This window comes from Rhamphochromis longiceps, linkage group LG3 (assembly GCF_057381845.1).
Source record: "Rhamphochromis longiceps isolate RC_006_pf linkage group LG3, R_longiceps_female_GT1.1, whole genome shotgun sequence".
NCBI lineage: Eukaryota > Metazoa > Chordata > Actinopteri > Cichliformes > Cichlidae > Rhamphochromis > Rhamphochromis longiceps.
In genome coordinates this window covers 66,418,622-66,439,181 of record NC_140559.1, presented here as the reverse complement: position 1 = coordinate 66,439,181, position 20,560 = coordinate 66,418,622, and the positions used below count along the sequence as shown (strand labels likewise).

Genomic DNA, 20,560 nt, shown 5'->3' with positions numbered 1-20,560 from the left:
CCGGTCACTCAGGCCCTGGTGTGGTGTAGGTGGCATCAGCTAGCAGCACAAGACATTGGAAAAGAGCCAAAAGCAATGTCGTTAATGTGCCCTCATTAATGGGGAGCTGCTTTTGGTCTTTTAATACACCCCTTCTCTGGATCAAAAGCGGTTCAATGACATGAAAATGAAAGGCTTACAGCACCAGGTATTCCCAGGCAGTCTCCCATCCAAGTACTAACCAAGCCCAGCCCTGCTTAGCTTCCGAGATCAGACGAGGTCGGGCGTGCTCAGGGTGGTATGGCCGTAAGCTGCTGGCCCCAGCACAATGTCTCAATTTATGGATTCAAGTGATTAGGTGGCAAGTACCTGAAGTTACGAAGACAATCCTATAACCATACCTGCATGTTTGCATAATACCCTAACCCAAAGGCTCAGTTTGGCATTTATCCAACAGCACAGGCCCTGGATTGTTGAAGATGGCCTCAAGAACCAGCACAGGACCTGGTGTGTTTTACATGGCCACAGCAAGCAGCACAGGGCCTGGTTTGGTGAAGATGGCCTCAGCAAGCAGCCACAGGCCCTGGTTTGGTGTAAGTGGCCTCAGCCAGCAGCCACAGGCCCTGGTGTGGTCTAAGTGGCCTCAGCCAGTGCCACAGGCCCTGGTGTGGTGTAAGTGGCCTGAGCAAGAGCCACAGGCCCTGGTGTGGTGTAAGTGGCCTCAGCCAGCAGCCACAGGCCCTGGTGTGGTGTAAGTGGCCTGAGCAAGTGCCACAGGCCCTGGTGTGGTGTAAGTGGCCTAAGCCAGAGCCACAGGCCCTGGTGTGGTGTAAGTGGCCTCAATAGCAAATAAGGCCCTGGTGTGGTGTAAGTGGCCTGAGCAAGAACCACAGGGCCTGGTTTGGTGAAGATGGCCTCGGCCAGAAGCGCAGGGCCTGGTGTGATGTGAGTGGCCTGAGCAAGAGCCACAGGCCCTGGTGTGGTGTAAGTGGCCTCAGCCAGCAGCCACAGGCCCTGGTGTGGTGTAAGTCGCCTCAGCCAGAATCCACAGCCACTGGTGTGGTGTAAGTGGCCTCAGCCAGCAGCCACAGGCCCTGGTGTGGTGTAAGTGGCCTCAGCCAGTGCCACAGGCCCTGGTGTGGTGTAAGTGGCCTGAGCAAGAGCCACAGACCCTGGTGTGGTGTAATTGGCCTCAGCCAGCAGCCACAGGCCCTGGTGTGGTGTAAGTGGCCTCAGCCAGAAGCCACAGGCACTGGTGTGGTGTAAGTGGCCTCAGCCAGCAGCCACAGGCCCTGGTGTGGTGTAAGTCGCCTCAGCCAGAAGCCACAGGCCCTGGTGTGGTGTAAGTGGCCTCAGCCAGCAGCCACAGGCCCTGGTGTGGTCTAAGTGGCCTCAGTCAGTGCCACAGGCCCTGGTGTGGTGTAAGTGGCCTGAGCAAGAGCCACAGGCCCTGGTGTGGTGAAGATGGCCTTGGCCAGCAGCAAAAGGGCCCTGGTGTGGTCTAAGTGGCCTCAGCCAGCAGCCACAGGCCCTGGTGTGGTGTAGGTGGCCTCAGCCAGCAGCCACAGGCCCTGGTGTGGTGTAAGTGGCCTCAGCCAGCAGCCACAGGCCCTGGTGTGGTGTAAGTGGCCTCAGCCAGCAGCCACAGGCCCTGGTGTGGTGTAAGTGGCCTCAGCCAGCAGCCACAGGCCCTGGTGTGGTGTAAGTGGCCTCAGCCAGTGCCACAGGCCCTGGTGTGGTGTAAGTGGCCTGAGCAAGAGCCACAGGCCCTGGTGTGGTGTAAGTGGCCTGAGCAAGAGCCACAGACCCTGGTGTGGTGTAATTGGCCTCAATAGCAACTAATGCCCTGGTGTTGTGTAGGTGGCCTCAGCCAGCAGCCACAGGCCCTGGTGTGGTGTAAGTGGCCTCAGCCAGCAGCCACAGGCCCTGGTGTGGTGTAAGTGGCCTCAGCCAGAGCCACAGGCCCTGGTGTGGTGTAAGTGGCCTCAGCCAGTGCCACAGGCCCTGGTGTGGTGTAAGTGGCCTGAGCAAGAGCCACAGACCCTGGTGTGGTGTAATTGGCCTCAGCCAGCAGCCACAGGCCCTGGTGTGGTGTAAGTGGCCTCAGCCAGCAGCCACAGGCCCTGGTGTGGTGTAAGTGGCCTGAGCAAGAGCCACAGGCCCTGGTGTGGTGTAAGTGGCCTGAGCAAGAGCCACAGGCCCTGGTGTGGTGTAAGTGGCCTGAGCAAGAGCCACAGGCCCTGGTGTGGTGTAAGTGGCCTCAGCCAGCAGCCACAGGCCCTGGTGTGGTGTAAGTAGCCTCAGCCAGAAGCCACAGGCACTGGTGTGGTGTAAGTGGCCTCAGCCAGCAGCAAAAGGGCCCTGGTGTGGTGTAAGTCGCCTCAGCCAGCAGCCACAGGCCCTGGTGTGGTGTAGGTGGCCTCAGCCAGCAGCCACAGGCCCTGGTGTGGTGTAAGTGGCCTCAGCCAGTGCCACAGGCCCTGGTGTGGTGTAAGTGGCCTGAGCAAGAGCCACAGACCCTGGTGTGGTGTAATTGGCCTCAATAGCAACTAAGGCCCTGGTGTGGTGTATGTGGCCTCAGGCAGCAGCCACAGGCCCTGTTGTGATGTAACTTGCCTGAGCAAGAGCCATAGACCCTGGTGTGGTGTAATTGGCCTCAATAGCAACTAATGCCCTGGTGTGGTGTAGGTGGCCTCAGCCAGCAGCCACAGGCCCTGGTGTGGTGTAAGTGGCCTCAGCCAGCAGCCACAGGCCCTGGTGTGGTGTAAGTGGCCTCAGCCAGAGCCACAGGCCCTGATGTGGTGTAAGTGGCCCCAGCCGGTCACTCAGGCCCTGGTGAGTGTAGGTGGCATCAGCTAGCAGCACAAGACATTGGAAAAGAGCCAAAAGCAATGTCGTTAATGTGCCCTCATTAATGGGGAGCTGCTTTTGGTCTTTTAATACACCCCTTCTCTGGATCAAAAGCGGTTCAATGACATGAAAATGAAAGGCTTACAGCACCAGGTATTCCCAGGCAGTCTCCCATCCAAGTACTAACCAAGCCCAGCCCTGCTTAGCTTCCGAGATCAGACGAGGTCGGGCGTGCTCAGGGTGGTATGGCCGTAAGCTGCTGGCCCCAGCACAATGTCTCAATTTATGGATTCAAGTGATTAGGTGGCAAGTACCTGAAGTTACGAAGACAATCCTATAACCATACCTGCATGTTTGCATAATACCCTAACCCAAAGGCTCAGTTTGGCATTTATCCAACAGCACAGGCCCTGGATTGTTGAAGATGGCCTCAAGAACCAGCACAGGACCTGGTGTGTTTTACATGGCCACAGCAAGCAGCACAGGGCCTGGTTTGGTGAAGATGGCCTCAGCAAGCAGCCACAGGCCCTGGTTTGGTGTAAGTGGCCTCAGCCAGCAGCCACTGGCCCTGGTGTGGTGTAAGTGGCCTCAGCCAGCAGCCACAGGCCCTGGTGTGGTCTAAGTGGCCTCAGCCAGTGCCACAGGCCCTGGTGTGGTGTAAGTGGCCTGAGCAAGAGCCACAGGCCCTGGTGTGGTGTAAGTGGCCTCAGCCAGCAGCCACAGGCCCTGGTGTGGTGTAAGTGGCCTGAGCAAGTGCCACAGGCCCTGGTGTGGTGTAAGTGGCCTAAGCCAGAGCCACAGGCCCTGGTGTGGTGTAAGTGGCCTCAATAGCAAATAAGGCCCTGGTGTGGTGTAAGTGGCCTGAGCAAGAACCACAGGGCCTGGTTTGGTGAAGATGGCCTCGGCCAGAAGCGCAGGGCCTGGTGTGATGTGAGTGGCCTGAGCAAGAGCCACAGGCCCTGGTGTGGTGTAAGTGGCCTCAGCCAGCAGCCACAGGCCCTGGTGTGGTGTAAGTCGCCTCAGCCAGAATCCACAGCCACTGGTGTGGTGTAAGTGGCCTCAGCCAGCAGCCACAGGCCCTGGTGTGGTGTAAGTGGCCTCAGCCAGTGCCACAGGCCCTGGTGTGGTGTAAGTGGCCTGAGCAAGAGCCACAGACCCTGGTGTGGTGTAATTGGCCTCAGCCAGCAGCCACAGACCCTGGTGTGGTGTAATTGGCCTCAATAGCAACTAATGCCCTGGTGTGGTGTAGGTGGCCTCAGCCAGCAGCCACAGGCCCTGGTGTGGTGTAAGTGGCCTCAGCCAGCAGCCACAGGCCCTGGTGTGGTGTAAGTGGCCTCAGCCAGAGCCACAGGCCCTGATGTGGTGTAAGTGGCCCCAGCCGGTCACTCAGGCCCTTGTGTGGTGTAGGTTGCATCAGCTAGCAGCACAAGACATTGGAAAACAGCCAAAAGCAGTGTCGTTAATGTGCCCTCATTAATGGGCAGCTGCTTTTGGTCTTTTAATACACCCCTTCTCTGGATCAAAAGCGGTTCAATGACATGAAAATGAAAGGCTTACAGCACCAGGTATTCCCAGGCAGTCTCCCATCCAAGTACTAACCAAGCCCAGCCCTGCTTAGCTTCCGAGATCAGACGAGGTCAGGCGTGCTCAGGGTGGTATGGCCGTAAGCTGCTGGCTCCAGCACAATGTCTCAATTTATGGATTCAAGTGATTAGGTGGCAAGTACCTGAAGTTACGAAGACAATCCTATAACCATACCTGCATGTTTGCATAATACCCTAACCCAAAGGCTCAGTTTGGCATTTATCCAACAGCACAGGCCCTGGATTGTTGAAGATGGCCTCAGGAACCAGCACAGGGCCTGGTGTGTTGTAAATGGCCACAGCAAGCAGCACAGGGCCTGGTTTGGTGAAGATGGCCTCGGCCAGAAGCGCAGGGCCTGGTGTGATGTGAGTGGCCTGAGCAAGAGCAACAGGCCTTGGTGTGGTGTAAGTGGCCTCAGCCAGCAGCCACAGGCCCTGGTGTGGTGTAAGTCGCCTCAGCCAGAAGCCACAGGCACTGGTGTGGTGTAAGTGGCCTCAGCCAGCAGCAAAAGGGCCCTGGTGTGGTGTAAGTGGCCTCAGCCAGCAGCCACAGGCCCTGGTGTGGTGTAGGTGGCCTCAGCCAGCAGCCACAGGCCCTGGTGTGGTGTAAGTGGCCTCAGCCAGCAGCCACAGGCCCTGGTGTGGTGTAAGTGGCCTCAGCCAGCAGCCACAGGCCCTGGTGTGGTCTAAGTGGCCTCAGCCAGTGCCACAGGCCCTGGTGTGGTGTAAGTGGCCTGAGCAAGAGCCACAGGCCCTGGTGTGGTGTAAGTGGCCTCAGCCAGCAGCCACAGGCCCTGGTGTGGTCTAAGTGGCCTCAGTCAGTGCCACAGGCCCTGGTGTGGTGTAAGTGGCCTGAGCAAGAGCCACAGGCCCTGGTGTGGTGAAGATGGCCTTGGCCAGCAGCAAAAGGGCCCTGGTGTGGTCTAAGTGGCCTCAGCCAGCAGCCACAGGCCCTGGTGTGGTGTAGGTGGCCTCAGCCAGCAGCCACAGGCCCTGGTGTGGTGTAAGTGGCCTCAGCCAGCAGCCACAGGCCCTGGTGTGGTGTAAGTGGCCTCAGCCAGCAGCCACAGGCCCTGGTGTGGTGTAAGTGGCCTCAGCCAGTGCCACAGGCCCTGGTGTGGTGTAAGTGGCCTGAGCAAGAGCCACAGACCCTGGTGTGGTGTAATTGGCCTCAGCCAGCAGCCACAGGCCCTGGTGTGGTGTAAGTCGCCTCAGCCAGAAGCCACAGGCACTGGTGTGGTGTAAGTGGCCTCAGCCAGCAGCAAAAGGGCCCTGGTGTGGTGTAGGTGGCCTCAGCCAGCAGCCACAGGCCCTGGTGTGGTGTAAGTGGCCTCAGCCAGCAGCCACAGGCCCTGGTGTGGTGTAAGTGGCCTCAGCCAGCAGCCACAGGCCCTGGTGTGGTGTAAGTGGCCTCAGCCAGTGCCACAGGCCCTGGTGTGGTGTAAGTGGCCTGAGCAAGAGCCACAGGCCCTGGTGTGGTGTAAGTGGCCTGAGCAAGAGCCACAGACCCTGGTGTGGTGTAATTGGCCTCAATAGCAACTAATGCCCTGGTGTTGTGTAGGTGGCCTCAGCCAGCAGCCACAGGCCCTGGTGTGGTGTAAGTGGCCTCAGCCAGCAGCCACAGGCCCTGGTGTGGTGTAAGTGGCCTCAGCCAGAGCCACAGGCTCTGGTGTGGTGTAAGTGGCCTCAGCCAGTGCCACAGGCCCTGGTGTGGTGTAAGTGGCCTGAGCAAGAGCCACAGACCCTGGTGTGGTGTAATTGGCCTCAGCCAGCAGCCACAGGCCCTGGTGTGGTGTAAGTGGCCTCAGCCAGCAGCCACAGGCCCTGGTGTGGTGTAAGTGGCCTGAGCAAGAGCCACAGGCCCTGGTGTGGTGTAAGTGGCCTGAGCAAGAGCCACAGGCCCTGGTGTGGTGTAAGTGGCCTGAGCAAGAGCCACAGGCCCTGGTGTGGTGTAAGTGGCCTCAGCCAGCAGCCACAGGCCCTGGTGTGGTGTAAGTAGCCTCAGCCAGAAGCCACAGGCACTGGTGTGGTGTAAGTGGCCTCAGCCAGCAGCAAAAGGGCCCTGGTGTGGTGTAAGTGGCCTCAGCCAGCAGCCACAGGCCCTGGTGTGGTGTAGGTGGCCTCAGCCAGCAGCCACAGGCCCTGGTGTGGTGTAAGTGGCCTCAGCCAGTGCCACAGGCCCTGGTGTGGTGTAAGTGGCCTGAGCAAGAGCCACAGGCCCTGGTGTGGTGTAAGTGGCCTGAGCAAGAGCCACAGACCCTGGTGTGGTGTAATTGGCCTCAATAGCAACTAATGCCCAGGTGTGGTGTAGGTGGCCTCAGCCAGCAGCCACAGGCCCTGGTGTGGTGTAAGTGGCCTCAGCCAGCAGCCACAGGCCCTGGTGTGGTGTAAGTGGCCTCAGCCAGTGCCACAGGCCCTGGTGTGGTGTAAGTGGCCTGAGCAAGAGCCACAGACCCTGGTGTGGTGTAATTGGCCTCAGCCAGCAGCCACAGGCCCTGGTGTGGTGTAAGTCGCCTCAGCCAGAAGCCACAGGCACTGGTGTGGTGTAAGTGGCCTCAGCCAGCAGCAAAAGGGCCCTGGTGTGGTGTAGGTGGCCTCAGCCAGCAGCCACAGGCCCTGGTGTGGTGTAAGTGGCCTCAGCCAGCAGCCACAGGCCCTGGTGTGGTGTAAGTGGCCTCAGCCAGCAGCCACAGGCCCTGGTGTGGTGTAAGTGGCCTCAGCCAGTGCCACAGGCCCTGGTGTGGTGTAAGTGGCCTGAGCAAGAGCCACAGGCCCTGGTGTGGTGTAAGTGGCCTGAGCAAGAGCCACAGACCCTGGTGTGGTGTAATTGGCCTCAATAGCAACTAATGCCCTGGTGTTGTGTAGGTGGCCTCAGCCAGCAGCCACAGGCCCTGGTGTGGTGTAAGTGGCCTCAGCCAGCAGCCACAGGCCCTGGTGTGGTGTAAGTGGCCTCAGCCAGAGCCACAGGCTCTGGTGTGGTGTAAGTGGCCTCAGCCAGTGCCACAGGCCCTGGTGTGGTGTAAGTGGCCTGAGCAAGAGCCACAGACCCTGGTGTGGTGTAATTGGCCTCAGCCAGCAGCCACAGGCCCTGGTGTGGTGTAAGTGGCCTCAGCCAGCAGCCACAGGCCCTGGTGTGGTGTAAGTGGCCTGAGCAAGAGCCACAGGCCCTGGTGTGGTGTAAGTGGCCTGAGCAAGAGCCACAGGCCCTGGTGTGGTGTAAGTGGCCTGAGCAAGAGCCACAGGCCCTGGTGTGGTGTAAGTGGCCTCAGCCAGCAGCCACAGGCCCTGGTGTGGTGTAAGTAGCCTCAGCCAGAAGCCACAGGCACTGGTGTGGTGTAAGTGGCCTCAGCCAGCAGCAAAAGGGCCCTGGTGTGGTGTAAGTGGCCTCAGCCAGCAGCCACAGGCCCTGGTGTGGTGTAGGTGGCCTCAGCCAGCAGCCACAGGCCCTGGTGTGGTGTAAGTGGCCTCAGCCAGTGCCACAGGCCCTGGTGTGGTGTAAGTGGCCTGAGCAAGAGCCACAGGCCCTGGTGTGGTGTAAGTGGCCTGAGCAAGAGCCACAGACCCTGGTGTGGTGTAATTGGCCTCAATAGCAACTAATGCCCAGGTGTGGTGTAGGTGGCCTCAGCCAGCAGCCACAGGCCCTGGTGTGGTGTAAGTGGCCTCAGCCAGCAGCCACAGGCCCTGGTGTGGTGTAAGTGGCCTCAGCCAGAGCCACAGGCCCTGATGTGGTGTAAGTGGCCCCAGCCGGTCACTCAGGCCCTTGTGTGGTGTAGGTTGCATCAGCTAGCAGCACAAGACATTGGAAAAGAGCCAAAAGCAGTGTCGTTAATGTGCCCTCATTAATGGGCAGCTGCTTTTGGTCTTTTAATACACCCCTTCTCTGGATCAAAAGCGGTTCAATGACATGAAAATGAAAGGCTTACAGCACCAGGTATTCCCAGGCAGTCTCCCATCCAAGTACTAACCAAGCCCAGCCCTGCTTAGCTTCCGAGATCAGACGAGGTCGGGCGTGCTCAGGGTGGTATGGCCGTAAGCTGCTGGCTCCAGCACAATGTCTCAATTTATGGATTCAAGTGATTAGGTGGCAAGTACCTGAAGTTACGAAGACAATCCTATAACCATACCTGCATGTTTGCATAATACCCTAACCCAAAGGCTCAGTTTGGCATTTATCCAACAGCACAGGCCCTGGATTGTTGAAGATGGCCTCAGGAACCAGCACAGGGCCTGGTGTGTTGTACATGGCCACAGCAAGCAGCACAGGGCCTGGTTTGGTGAAGATGGCCTCGGCCAGAAGCGCAGGGCCTGGTGTGATGTGAGTGGCCTGAGCAAGAGCAACAGGCCTTGGTGTGGTGTAAGTGGCCTCAGCCAGCAGCCACAGGCCCTGGTGTGGTGTAAGTCGCCTCAGCCAGAAGCCACAGGCACTGGTGTGGTGTAAGTGGCCTCAGCCAGCAGCAAAAGGGCCCTGGTGTGGTGTAAGTGGCCTCAGCCAGCAGCCACAGGCCCTGGTGTGGTGTAGGTGGCCTCAGCCAGCAGCCACAGGCCCTGGTGTGGTGTAAGTGGCCTCAGCCAGCAGCCACAGGCCCTGGTGTGGTGTAAGTGGCCTCAGCCAGCAGCCACAGGCCCTGGTGTGGTGTAAGTGGCCTCAGCCAGTGCCACAGGCCCTGGTGTGGTGTAAGTGGCCTGAGCAAGAGCCACAGACCCTGGTGTGGTGTAATTGGCCTCAGCCAGCAGCCACAGGCCCTGGTGTGGTGTAAGTCGCCTCAGCCAGCAGCCACAGGCCCTGGTGTGGTGTAGGTGGCCTCAGCCAGCAGCCACAGGCCCTGGTGTGGTGTAAGTGGCCTCAGCCAGTGACACAGGCCCTGGTGTGGTGTAAGTGGCCTGAGCAAGAGCCACAGACCCTGGTGTGGTGTAATTGGCCTCAATAGCAACTAAGGCCCTGGTGTGGTGTATGTGGCCTCAGGCAGCAGCCACAGGCCCTGTTGTGATGTAACTTGCCTGAGCAAGAGCCACAGACCCTGGTGTGGTGTAATTGGCCTCAATAGCAACTAATGCCCTGGTGTGGTGTAGGTGGCCTCAGCCAGCAGCCACAGGCCCTGGTGTGGTGTAAGTGGCCTCAGCCAGCAGCCACAGGCCCTGGTGTGGTGTAAGTGGCCTCAGCCAGAGCCACAGGCCCTGATGTGGTGTAAGTGGCCCCAGCCGGTCACTCAGGCCCTTGTGTGGTGTAGGTTGCATCAGCTAGCAGCACAAGACATTGGAAAAGAGCCAAAAGCAATGTCGTTAATGTGCCCTCATTAATGGGCAGATGCTTTTGGTCTTTTAATACACCCCTTCTCTGGATCAAAAGCGGTTCAATGACATGAAAATGAAAGGCTTACAGCACCAGGTATTCCTAGGCAGTCTCCCATCCAAGTACTAACCAAGCCCAGCCCTGCTTAGCTTCCGAGATCAGACGAGGTCGGGCGTGCTCAGGGTGGTATGGCCGTAAGCTGCTGGCCCCAGCACAATGTCTCAATTTATGGATTCAAGTGATTAGGTGGCAAGTACCTGAAGTTACGAAGACAATCCTATAACCATACCTGCATGTTTGCATAATACCCTAACCCAAAGGCTCAGTTTGGCATTTATCCAACAGCACAGGCCCTGGATTGTTGAAGATGGCCTCAAGAACCAGCACAGGACCTGGTGTGTTTTACATGGCCACAGCAAGCAGCACAGGGCCTGGTTTGGTGAAGATGGCCTCAGCAAGCAGCCACAGGCCCTGGTTTGGTGTAAGTGGCCTCAGCCAGCAGCCACAGGCCCTGGTGTGGTGTAAGTGGCCTCAGCCAGCAGCCACAGGCCCTGGTGTGGTCTAAGTGGCCTCAGCCAGTGCCACAGGCCCTGGTGTGGTGTAAGTGGCCTGAGCAAGAGCCACAGGCCCTGGTGTGGTGTAAGTGGCCTCAGCCAGCAGCCACAGGCCCTGGTGTGGTGTAAGTGGCCTGAGCAAGTGCCACAGGCCCTGGTGTGGTGTAAGTGGCCTAAGCCAGAGCCACAGGCCCTGGTGTGGTGTAAGTGGCCTCAATAGCAAATAAGGCCCTGGTGTGGTGTAAGTGGCCTGAGCAAGAACCACAGGGCCTGGTTTGGTGAAGATGGCCTCGGCCAGAAGCGCAGGGCCTGGTGTGATGTGAGTGGCCTGAGCAAGAGCCACAGGCCCTGGTGTGGTGTAAGTGGCCTCAGCCAGCAGCCACAGGCCCTGGTGTGGTGTAAGTCGCCTCAGCCAGAATCCACAGCCACTGGTGTGGTGTAAGTGGCCTCAGCCAGCAGCCACAGGCCCTGGTGTGGTGTAAGTGGCCTCAGCCAGTGCCACAGGCCCTGGTGTGGTGTAAGTGGCCTGAGCAAGAGCCACAGACCCTGGTGTGGTGTAATTGGCCTCAGCCAGCAGCCACAGGCCCTGGTGTGGTGTAAGTGGCCTCAGCCAGAAGCCACAGGCACTGGTGTGGTGTAAGTGGCCTCAGCCAGCAGCCACAGGCCCTGGTGTGGTGTAAGTCGCCTCAGCCAGAAGCCACAGGCACTGGTGTGGTGTAAGTGGCCTCAGCCAGCAGCAAAAGGGCCCTGGTGTGGTGTAAGTGGCCTCAGCCAGCAGCCACAGGCCCTGGTGTGGTGTAGGTGGCCTCAGCCAGCAGCCACAGGCCCTGGTGTGGTGTAAGTGGCCTCAGCCAGCAGCCACAGGCCCTGGTGTGGTGTAAGTGGCCTCAGCCAGTGCCACAGGCCCTGGTGTGGTGTAAGTGGCCTGAGCAAGAGCCACAGACCCTGGTGTGGTGTAATTGGCCTCAGCCAGCAGCCACAGGCCCTGGTGTGGTGTAAGTCGCCTCAGCCAGAAGCCACAGGCACTGGTGTGGTGTAAGTGGCCTCAGCCAGCAGCAAAAGGGCCCTGGTGTGGTTTAAGTCGCCTCAGCCAGCAGCCACAGGCCCTGGTGTGGTGTAGGTGGCCTCAGCCAGCAGCCACAGGCCCTGGTGTGGTGTAAGTGGCCTCAGCCAGCAGCCACAGGCCCTGGTGTGGTGTAAGTGGCCTCAGCCAGCAGCCACAGGCCCTGGTGTGGTGTAAGTGCCCTCAGCCAGTGCCACAGGCCCTGGTGTGGTGTAAGTGGCCTGAGCAAGAGCCAGAGGCCCTGGTGTGGTGTAACTTGCCTGAGCAAGAGCCACAGACCCTGGTGTGGTGTAATTGGCCTCAATAGCAACTAATGCCCTGGTGTGGTGTAGGTGGCCTCAGCCAGCAGCCACAGGCCCTGGTGTGGTGTAAGTGGCCTCAGCCAGCAGCCACAGGCCCTGGTGTGGTGTAAGTGGCCTCAGCCAGAGCCACAGGCCCTGATGTGGTGTAAGTGGCCCCAGCCGGTCACTCAGGCCCTTGTGTGGTGTAGGTTGCATCAGCTAGCAGCACAAGACATTGGAAAAGAGCCAAAAGCAGTGTCGTTAATGTGCCCTCATTAATGGGCAGCTGCTTTTGGTCTTTTAATACACCCCTTCTCTGGATCAAAAGCGGTTCAATGACATGAAAATGAAAGGCTTACAGCACCAGGTATTCCCAGGCAGTCTCCCATCCAAGTACTAACCAAGCCCAGCCCTGCTTAGCTTCCGAGATCAGACGAGGTCGGGCGTGCTCAGGGTGGTATGGCCGTAAGCTGCTGGCTCCAGCACAATGTCTCAATTTATGGATTCAAGTGATTAGGTGGCAAGTACCTGAAGTTACGAAGACAATCCTATAACCATACCTGCATGTTTGCATAATACCCTAACCCAAAGGCTCAGTTTGGCATTTATCCAACAGCACAGGCCCTGGATTGTTGAAGATGGCCTCAGGAACCAGCACAGGGCCTGGTGTGTTGTACATGGCCACAGCAAGCAGCACAGGGCCTGGTTTGGTGAAGATGGCCTCGGCCAGAAGCGCAGGGCCTGGTGTGATGTGAGTGGCCTGAGCAAGAGCAACAGGCCTTGGTGTGGTGTAAGTGGCCTCAGCCAGCAGCCACAGGCCCTGGTGTGGTCTAAGTGGCCTCAGCCAGTGCCACAGGCCCTGGTGTGGTGTAAGTGGCCTGAGCAAGAGCCACAGGCCCTGGTGTGGTGTAAGTGGCCTCAGCCAGCAGCCACAGGCCCTGGTGTGGTGTAAGTGGCCTGAGCAAGTGCCACAGGCCCTGGTGTGGTGTAAGTGGCCTAAGCCAGAGCCACAGGCCCTGGTGTGGTGTAAGTGGCCTCAATAGCAAATAAGGCCCTGGTGTGGTGTAAGTGGCCTGAGCAAGAACCACAGGGCCTGGTTTGGTGAAGATGGCCTCGGCCAGAAGCGCAGGGCCTGGTGTGATGTGAGTGGCCTGAGCAAGAGCCACAGGCCCTGGTGTGGTGTAAGTGGCCTCAGCCAGCAGCCACAGGCCCTGGTGTGGTGTAAGTCGCCTCAGCCAGAATCCACAGCCACTGGTGTGGTGTAAGTGGCCTCAGCCAGCAGCCACAGGCCCTGGTGTGGTGTAAGTGGCCTCAGCCAGTGCCACAGGCCCTGGTGTGGTGTAAGTGGCCTGAGCAAGAGCCACAGACCCTGGTGTGGTGTAATTGGCCTCAGCCAGCAGCCACAGGCCCTGGTGTGGTGTAAGTGGCCTCAGCCAGAAGCCACAGGCACTGGTGTGGTGTAAGTGGCCTCAGCCAGCAGCCACAGGCCCTGGTGTGGTGTAAGTCGCCTCAGCCAGAAGCCACAGGCACTGGTGTGGTGTAAGTGGCCTCAGCCAGCAGCAAAAGGGCCCTGGTGTGGTGTAAGTGGCCTCAGCCAGCAGCCACAGGCCCTGGTGTGGTGTAGGTGGCCTCAGCCAGCAGCCACAGGCCCTGGTGTGGTGTAAGTGGCCTCAGCCAGCAGCCACAGGCCCTGGTGTGGTGTAAGTGGCCTCAGCCAGTGCCACAGGCCCTGGTGTGGTGTAAGTGGCCTGAGCAAGAGCCACAGACCCTGGTGTGGTGTAATTGGCCTCAGCCAGCAGCCACAGGCCCTGGTGTGGTGTAAGTCGCCTCAGCCAGAAGCCACAGGCACTGGTGTGGTGTAAGTGGCCTCAGCCAGCAGCAAAAGGGCCCTGGTGTGGTTTAAGTCGCCTCAGCCAGCAGCCACAGGCCCTGGTGTGGTGTAGGTGGCCTCAGCCAGCAGCCACAGGCCCTGGTGTGGTGTAAGTGGCCTCAGCCAGCAGCCACAGGCCCTGGTGTGGTGTAAGTGGCCTCAGCCAGCAGCCACAGGCCCTGGTGTGGTGTAAGTGCCCTCAGCCAGTGCCACAGGCCCTGGTGTGGTGTAAGTGGCCTGAGCAAGAGCCAGAGGCCCTGGTGTGGTGTAACTTGCCTGAGCAAGAGCCACAGACCCTGGTGTGGTGTAATTGGCCTCAATAGCAACTAATGCCCTGGTGTGGTGTAGGTGGCCTCAGCCAGCAGCCACAGGCCCTGGTGTGGTGTAAGTGGCCTCAGCCAGCAGCCACAGGCCCTGGTGTGGTGTAAGTGGCCTCAGCCAGAGCCACAGGCCCTGATGTGGTGTAAGTGGCCCCAGCCGGTCACTCAGGCCCTTGTGTGGTGTAGGTTGCATCAGCTAGCAGCACAAGACATTGGAAAAGAGCCAAAAGCAGTGTCGTTAATGTGCCCTCATTAATGGGCAGCTGCTTTTGGTCTTTTAATACACCCCTTCTCTGGATCAAAAGCGGTTCAATGACATGAAAATGAAAGGCTTACAGCACCAGGTATTCCCAGGCAGTCTCCCATCCAAGTACTAACCAAGCCCAGCCCTGCTTAGCTTCCGAGATCAGACGAGGTCGGGCGTGCTCAGGGTGGTATGGCCGTAAGCTGCTGGCTCCAGCACAATGTCTCAATTTATGGATTCAAGTGATTAGGTGGCAAGTACCTGAAGTTACGAAGACAATCCTATAACCATACCTGCATGTTTGCATAATACCCTAACCCAAAGGCTCAGTTTGGCATTTATCCAACAGCACAGGCCCTGGATTGTTGAAGATGGCCTCAGGAACCAGCACAGGGCCTGGTGTGTTGTACATGGCCACAGCAAGCAGCACAGGGCCTGGTTTGGTGAAGATGGCCTCGGCCAGAAGCGCAGGGCCTGGTGTGATGTGAGTGGCCTGAGCAAGAGCAACAGGCCTTGGTGTGGTGTAAGTGGCCTCAGCCAGCAGCCACAGGCCCTGGTGTGGTGTAAGTCGCCTCAGCCAGAAGCCACAGGCACTGGTGTGGTGTAAGTGGCCTCAGCCAGCAGCAAAAGGGCCCTGGTGTGGTGTAAGTGGCCTCAGCCAGCAGCCACAGGCCCTGGTGTGGTGTAGGTGGCCTCAGCCAGCAGCCACAGGCCCTGGTGTGGTGTAAGTGGCCTCAGCCAGCAGCCACAGGCCCTGGTGTGGTGTAAGTGGCCTCAGCCAGCAGCCACAGGCCCTGGTGTGGTGTAAGTGGCCTCAGCCAGTGCCACAGGCCCTGGTGTGGTGTAAGTGGCCTGAGCAAGAGCCACAGACCCTGGTGTGGTGTAATTGGCCTCAGCCAGCAGCCACAGGCCCTGGTGTGGTGTAAGTCGCCTCAGCTAGAAGACACAGGCACTGGTGTGGTGTAAGTGGCCTCAGCCAGCAGCAAAAGGGCCCTGGTGTGGTGTAAGTGGCCTCAGCCAGCAGCCACAGGCCCTGGTGTGGTGTAGGTGGCCTCAGCCAGCAGCCACAGGCCCTGGTGTGGTGTAAGTGGCCTCAGCCAGCAGCCACAGGCCCTGGTGTGGTGTAAGTGGCCTCAGCCAGCAGCCACAGGCCCTGGTGTGGTGTAAGTGGCCTCAGCCAGTGCCACAGGCCCTGGTGTGGTGTAAGTGGCCTGAGCAAGAGCCACAGACCCTGGTGTGGTGTAATTGGCCTCAGCCAGCAGCCACAGGCCCTGGTGTGGTGTAAGTCGCCTCAGCTAGAAGACACAGGCACTGGTGTGGTGTAAGTGGCCTCAGCCAGCAGCAAAAGGGCCCTGGTGTGGTGTAAGTCGCCTCAGCCAGCAGCCACAGGCCCTGGTGTGGTGTAGGTGGCCTCAGCCAGCAGCCACACGCCCTGGTGTGGTGTAAGTGGCCTCAGCCAGCAGCCACAGGCCCTGGTGTGGTGTAAGTGGCCTCAGCCAGCAGCCACAGGCCCTGGTGTGGTGTAAGTGGCCTGAGCAAGAGCCACAGGCCCTGGTGTGGTGTAAGTGGCCTGAGCAAGAGCCACAGACCCTGGTGTGGTGTAATTGGCCTCAATAGCAACTAATGCCCTGGTGTGGTGTATGTGGCCTCAGGCAGCAGCCACAGGTCCTGTTGTGATGTAACTTGCCTGAGCAAGAGCCACAGACCCTGGTGTGGTGTAATTGGCCTCAATAGCAACTAATGCCCTGGTGTGGTGTAGGTGGCCTCAGCCAGCAGCCACAGGCCCTGGTGTGGTGTAAGTGGCCTCAGCCAGCAGCCACAGGCCCTGGTGTGGTGTAAGTGGCCTCAGCCAGTGCCACAGGCCCTGGTGTGGTGTAAGTGGCCTGAGCAAGAGCCACAGACCCTGGTGTGGTGTAATTGGCCTCAGCCAGCAGCCACAGGCCCTGGTGTGGTGTAAGTCGCCTCAGCCAGAAGCCACAGGCACTGGTGTGGTGTAAGTGGCCTCAGCCAGCAGCAAAAGGGCCCTGGTGTGGTGTAGGTGGCCTCAGCCAGCAGCCACAGGCCCTGGTGTGGTGTAAGTGGCCTCAGCCAGCAGCCACAGGCCCTGGTGTGGTGTAAGTGGCCTCAGCCAGCAGCCACAGGCCCTGGTGTGGTGTAAGTGGCCTCAGCCAGTGCCACAGGCCCTGGTGTGGTGTAAGTGGCCTGAGCAAGAGCCACAGGCCCTGGTGTGGTGTAAGTGGCCTGAGCAAGAGCCACAGACCCTGGTGTGGTGTAATTGGCCTCAATAGCAACTAATGCCCTGGTGTTGTGTAGGTGGCCTCAGCCAGCAGCCACAGGCCCTGGTGTGGTGTAAGTGGCCTCAGCCAGCAGCCACAGGCCCTGGTGTGGTGTAAGTGGCCTCAGCCAGAGCCACAGGCCCTGGTGTGGTGTAAGTGGCCTCAGCCAGTGCCACAGGCCCTGGTGTGGTGTAAGTGGCCTGAGCAAGAGCCACAGACCCTGGTGTGGTGTAATTGGCCTCAGCCAGCAGCCACAGGCCCTGGTGTGGTGTAAGTGGCCTCAGCCAGCAGCCACAGGCCCTGGTGTGGTGTAAGTGGCCTGAGCAAGAGCCACAGGCCCTGGTGTGGTGTAAGTGGCCTGAGCAAGAGCCACAGGCCCTGGTGTGGTGTAAGTGGCCTGAGCAAGAGCCACAGGCCCTGGTGTGGTGTAAGTGGCCTCAGCCAGCAGCCACAGGCCCTGGTGTGGTGTAAGTAGCCTCAGCCAGAAGCCACAGGCACTGGTGTGGTGTAAGTGGCCTCAGCCAGCAGCAAAAGGGCCCTGGTGTGGTGTAAGTCGCCTCAGCCAGCAGCCACAGGCCCTGGTGTGGTGTAGGTGGCCTCAGCCAGCAGCCACAGGCCCTGGTGTGGTGTAAGTGGCCTCAGCCAGTGCCACAGGCCCTGGTGTGGTGTAAGTGGCCTGAGCAAGAGCCACAGACCCTGGTGTGGTGTAATTGGCCTCAATAGCAACTAAGGCCCTGGTGTGGTGTATGTGGCCTCAGGCAGCAGCCACAGGCCCTGTTGTGATGTAACTTGCCTGAGCAAGAGCCACAGACCCTGGTGTGGTGTAATTGGCCTCAATAGCAACTAATGCCCTGGTGTGGTGTAGGTGGCCTCAGCCAGCAGCCACAGGCCCTGGTGTGGTGTAAGTGGCCTCAGCCAGCAGCCACAGGCCCTGGTGTGGTGTAAGTGGCCTCAGCCAGAGCCACAGGCCCTGATGTGGTGTAAGTGGCCCCAGCCGGTCACTCAGGCCCTGGTGTGGTGTAGGTGGCATCAGCTAGCAGCACAAGACATTGGAAAAGAGCCAAAAGCAATGTCGTTAATGTGCCCTCATTAATGGGGAGCTGCTTTTGGTCTTTTAATACACCCCTTCTCTGGATCAAAAGCGGTTCAATGACATGAAAATGAAAGGCTTACAGCACCAGGTATTCCCAGGCAGTCTCCCATCCAAGTACTAACCAAGCCCAGCCCTGCTTAGCTTCCGAGATCAGACGAGGTCGGGCGTGCTCAGGGTGGTATGGCCGTAAGCTGCTGGCCCCAGCACAATGTCTCAATTTATGGATTCAAGTGATTAGGTGGCAAGTACCTGAAGTTACGAAGACAATCCTATAACCATACCTGCATGTTTGCATAATACCCTAACCCAAAGGCTCAGTTTGGCATTTATCCAACAGCACAGGCCCTGGATTGTTGAAGATGGCCTCAAGAACCAGCACAGGACCTGGTGTGTTTTACATGGCCACAGCAAGCAGCACAGGGCCTGGTTTGGTGAAGATGGCCTCAGCAAGCAGCCACAGGCCCTGGTTTGGTGTAAGTGGCCTCAGCCAGCAGCCACTGGCCCTGGTGTGGTGTAAGTGGCCTCAGCCAGCAGCCACAGGCCCTGGTGTGGTCTAAGTGGCCTCAGCCAGTGCCACAGGCCCTGGTGTGGTGTAAGTGGCCTGAGCAAGAGCCACAGGCCCTGGTGTGGTGTAAGTGGCCTCAGCCAGCAGCCACAGGCCCTGGTGTGGTGTAAGTGGCCTGAGCAAGTGCCACAGGCCCTGGTGTGGTGTAAGTGGCCTAAGCCAGAGCCACAGGCCCTGGTGTGGTGTAAGTGGCCTCAATAGCAAATAAGGCCCTGGTGTGGTGTAAGTGGCCTGAGCAAGAACCACAGGGCCTGGTTTGGTGAAGATGGCCTCGGCCAGAAGCGCAGGGCCTGGTGTGATGTGAGTGGCCTGAGCAAGAGCCACAGGCCCTGGTGTGGTGTAAGTGGCCTCAGCCAGCAGCCACAGGCCCTGGTGTGGTGTAAGTCGCCTCAGCCAGAATCCACAGCCACTGGTGTGGTGTAAGTGGCCTCAGCCAGCAGCCACAGGCCCTGGTGTGGTGTAAGTGGCCTCAGCCAGCAGCCACAGGCCCTGGTGTGGTGTAAGTCGCCTCAGCCAGAATCCACAGCCACTGGTGTGGTGTAAGTGGCCTCAGCCAGCAGCCACAGGCCCTGGTGTGGTGTAAGTGGCCTCAGCCAGTGCCACAGGCCCTGGTGTGGTGTAAGTGGCCTGAGCAAGAACCACAGGGCCTGGTTTGGTGAAGATGGCCTCGGCCAGAAGCGCAGGGCCTGGTGTGATGTGAGTGGCCTGAGCAAGAGCCACAGGCCCTGGTGTGGTGTAAGTGGCCTCAGCCAGCAGCCACAGGCCCTGGTGTGGTGTAAGTCGCCTCAGCCAGAATCCACAGCCACTGGTGTGGTGTAAGTGGCCTCAGCCAGCAGCCACAGGCCCTGGTGTGGTGTAAGTGGCCTCAGCCAGTGCCACAGGCCCTGGTGTGGTGTAAGTGGCCTGAGCAAGAGCCACAGACCCTGGTGTGGTGTAATTGGCCTCAGCCAGCAGCCACAGACCCTGGTGTGGTGTAATTGGCCTCAATAGCAACTAATGCCCTGGTGTGGTGTAGGTGGCCTCAGCCAGCAGCCACAGGCCCTGGTGTGGTGTAAGTGGCCTCAGCCAGCAGCCACAGGCCCTGGTGTGGTGTAAGTGGCCTCAGCCAGAGCCACAGGCCCTGATGTGGTGTAAGTGGCCCCAGCCGGTCACTCAGGCCCTTGTGTGGTGTAGGTTGCATCAGCTAGCAGCACAAGACATTGGAAAAGAGCCAAAAGCAGTGTCGTTAATGTGCCCTCATTAATGGGCAGCTGCTTTTGGTCTTTTAATACACCCCTTCTCTGGATCAAAAGCGGTTCAATGACATGAAAATGAAAGGCTTACAGGACCAGGTATTCCCAGGCAGTCTCCCATCCAAGTACTAACCAAGCCCAGCCCTGCTTAGCTTCCGAGATCAGACGAGGTCGGGCGTGCTCAGGGTGGTATGGCCGTAAGCTGCTGGCTCCAGCACAATGTCTCAATTTATGGATTCAAGTGATTAGGTGGCAAGTACCTGAAGTTACGAAGACAATCCTATAACCATACCTGCATGTTTGCATAATACCCTAACCCAAAGGCTCAGTTTGGCATTTATCCAACAGCACAGGCCCTGGATTGTTGAAGATGGCCTCAGGAACCAGCACAGGGCCTGGTGTGTTGTACATGGCCACAGCAAGCAGCACAGGGCCTGGTTTGGTGAAGATGGCCTCAGCAAGCAGCCACAGGCCCTGGTTTGGTGTAAGTGGCCTCAGCCAGCAGCCACAGGCCCTGGTGTGGTCTAAGTGGCCTCAGCCAGTGCCACAGGCCCTGGTGTGGTGTAAGTGGCCTGAGCAAGAGCCACAGGCCCTGGTGTGGTGTAAGTGGCCTCAGCCAGCAGCCACAGGCCCTGGTGTGGTGTAAGTGGCCTGAGCAAGTGCCACAGGCCCTGGTGTGGTGTAAGTGGCCTAAGCCAGAGCCACAGGCCCTGGTGTGGTGTAAGTGGCCTCAATAGCAAATAAGGCCCTGGTGTGGTGTAAGTGGCCTGAGCAAGAACCACAGGGCCTGGTTTGGTGAAGATGGCCTCGGCCAGAAGCGCAGGGCCTGGTGTGATGTGAGTGGCCTGAGCAAGAGCAACAGGCCTTGGTGTGGTGTAAGTGGCCTCAGCCAGCAGCCACAGGCCCTGGTGTGGTGTAAGTCGCCTCAGCCAGAAGCCACAGGCACTGGTGTGGTGTAAGTGGCCTCAGCCAGCAGCAAAAGGGCCCTGGTGTGGTGTAAGTGGCCTCAGCCAGCAGCCACAGGCCCTGGTGTGGTGTAGGTGGCCTCAGCCAGCAGCCACAGGCCCTGGTGTGGTGTAAGTGGCCTCAGCCAGCAGCCACAGGCCCTGGTGTGGTGTAAGTGGCCTCAGCCAGCAGCCACAGGCCCTGGTGTGGTGTAAGTGGCCTCAGCCAGTGCCACAGGCCCTGGTGTGGTGTAAGTGGCCTGAGCAAGAGCCACAGACCCTGGTGTGGTGTAATTGGCCTCAGCCAGCAGCCACAGGCCCTGGTGTGGTGTAAGTCGCCTCAGCTAGAAGACACAGGCACTGGTGTGGTGTAAGTGGCCTCAGCCAGCAGCAAAAGGGCCCTGGTGTGGTGTAAG

At 59.1% G+C, this 20,560-nt stretch overlaps 8 non-coding genes and 1 pseudogene across 8 annotated transcripts; all 9 read right to left on the bottom strand.

Annotated features, from left to right (window-relative positions):
* Window positions 1-172: 172 nt before the first annotated feature.
* LOC146676258 (5S ribosomal RNA) lies at window positions 173-291 on the bottom strand. Its single transcript, XR_014911190.1, has one exon. It is a non-coding gene; the product is annotated as a 5S ribosomal RNA (ribosomal RNA).
* Window positions 292-2,967: 2,676 nt separating this feature from the next.
* On the bottom strand, window positions 2,968-3,086 carry LOC146676257 (5S ribosomal RNA). The gene has a single exon (XR_014911189.1). It is a non-coding gene; the product is annotated as a 5S ribosomal RNA (ribosomal RNA).
* A 1,293-nt stretch (window positions 3,087-4,379) lies between these two features.
* Window positions 4,380-4,498, bottom strand: LOC146676256 (5S ribosomal RNA). Its single transcript, XR_014910793.1, has one exon. It is a non-coding gene; the product is annotated as a 5S ribosomal RNA (ribosomal RNA).
* A 3,830-nt stretch (window positions 4,499-8,328) lies between these two features.
* LOC146676255 (5S ribosomal RNA) lies at window positions 8,329-8,447 on the bottom strand. The gene has a single exon (XR_014911188.1). It is a non-coding gene; the product is annotated as a 5S ribosomal RNA (ribosomal RNA).
* A 1,336-nt stretch (window positions 8,448-9,783) lies between these two features.
* LOC146676254 (5S ribosomal RNA) lies at window positions 9,784-9,902 on the bottom strand. The gene has a single exon (XR_014910832.1). It is a non-coding gene; the product is annotated as a 5S ribosomal RNA (ribosomal RNA).
* A 2,050-nt stretch (window positions 9,903-11,952) lies between these two features.
* LOC146676253 (5S ribosomal RNA) lies at window positions 11,953-12,071 on the bottom strand. The gene has a single exon (XR_014911187.1). It is a non-coding gene; the product is annotated as a 5S ribosomal RNA (ribosomal RNA).
* A 2,048-nt stretch (window positions 12,072-14,119) lies between these two features.
* Window positions 14,120-14,238, bottom strand: LOC146676252 (5S ribosomal RNA). The gene has a single exon (XR_014911185.1). It is a non-coding gene; the product is annotated as a 5S ribosomal RNA (ribosomal RNA).
* A 3,238-nt stretch (window positions 14,239-17,476) lies between these two features.
* LOC146676251 (5S ribosomal RNA) lies at window positions 17,477-17,595 on the bottom strand. Its single transcript, XR_014911184.1, has one exon. It is a non-coding gene; the product is annotated as a 5S ribosomal RNA (ribosomal RNA).
* Window positions 17,596-19,284: 1,689 nt separating this feature from the next.
* LOC146676250 (5S ribosomal RNA) lies at window positions 19,285-19,403 on the bottom strand (annotated as a pseudogene).
* Window positions 19,404-20,560: the final 1,157 nt, after the last annotated feature.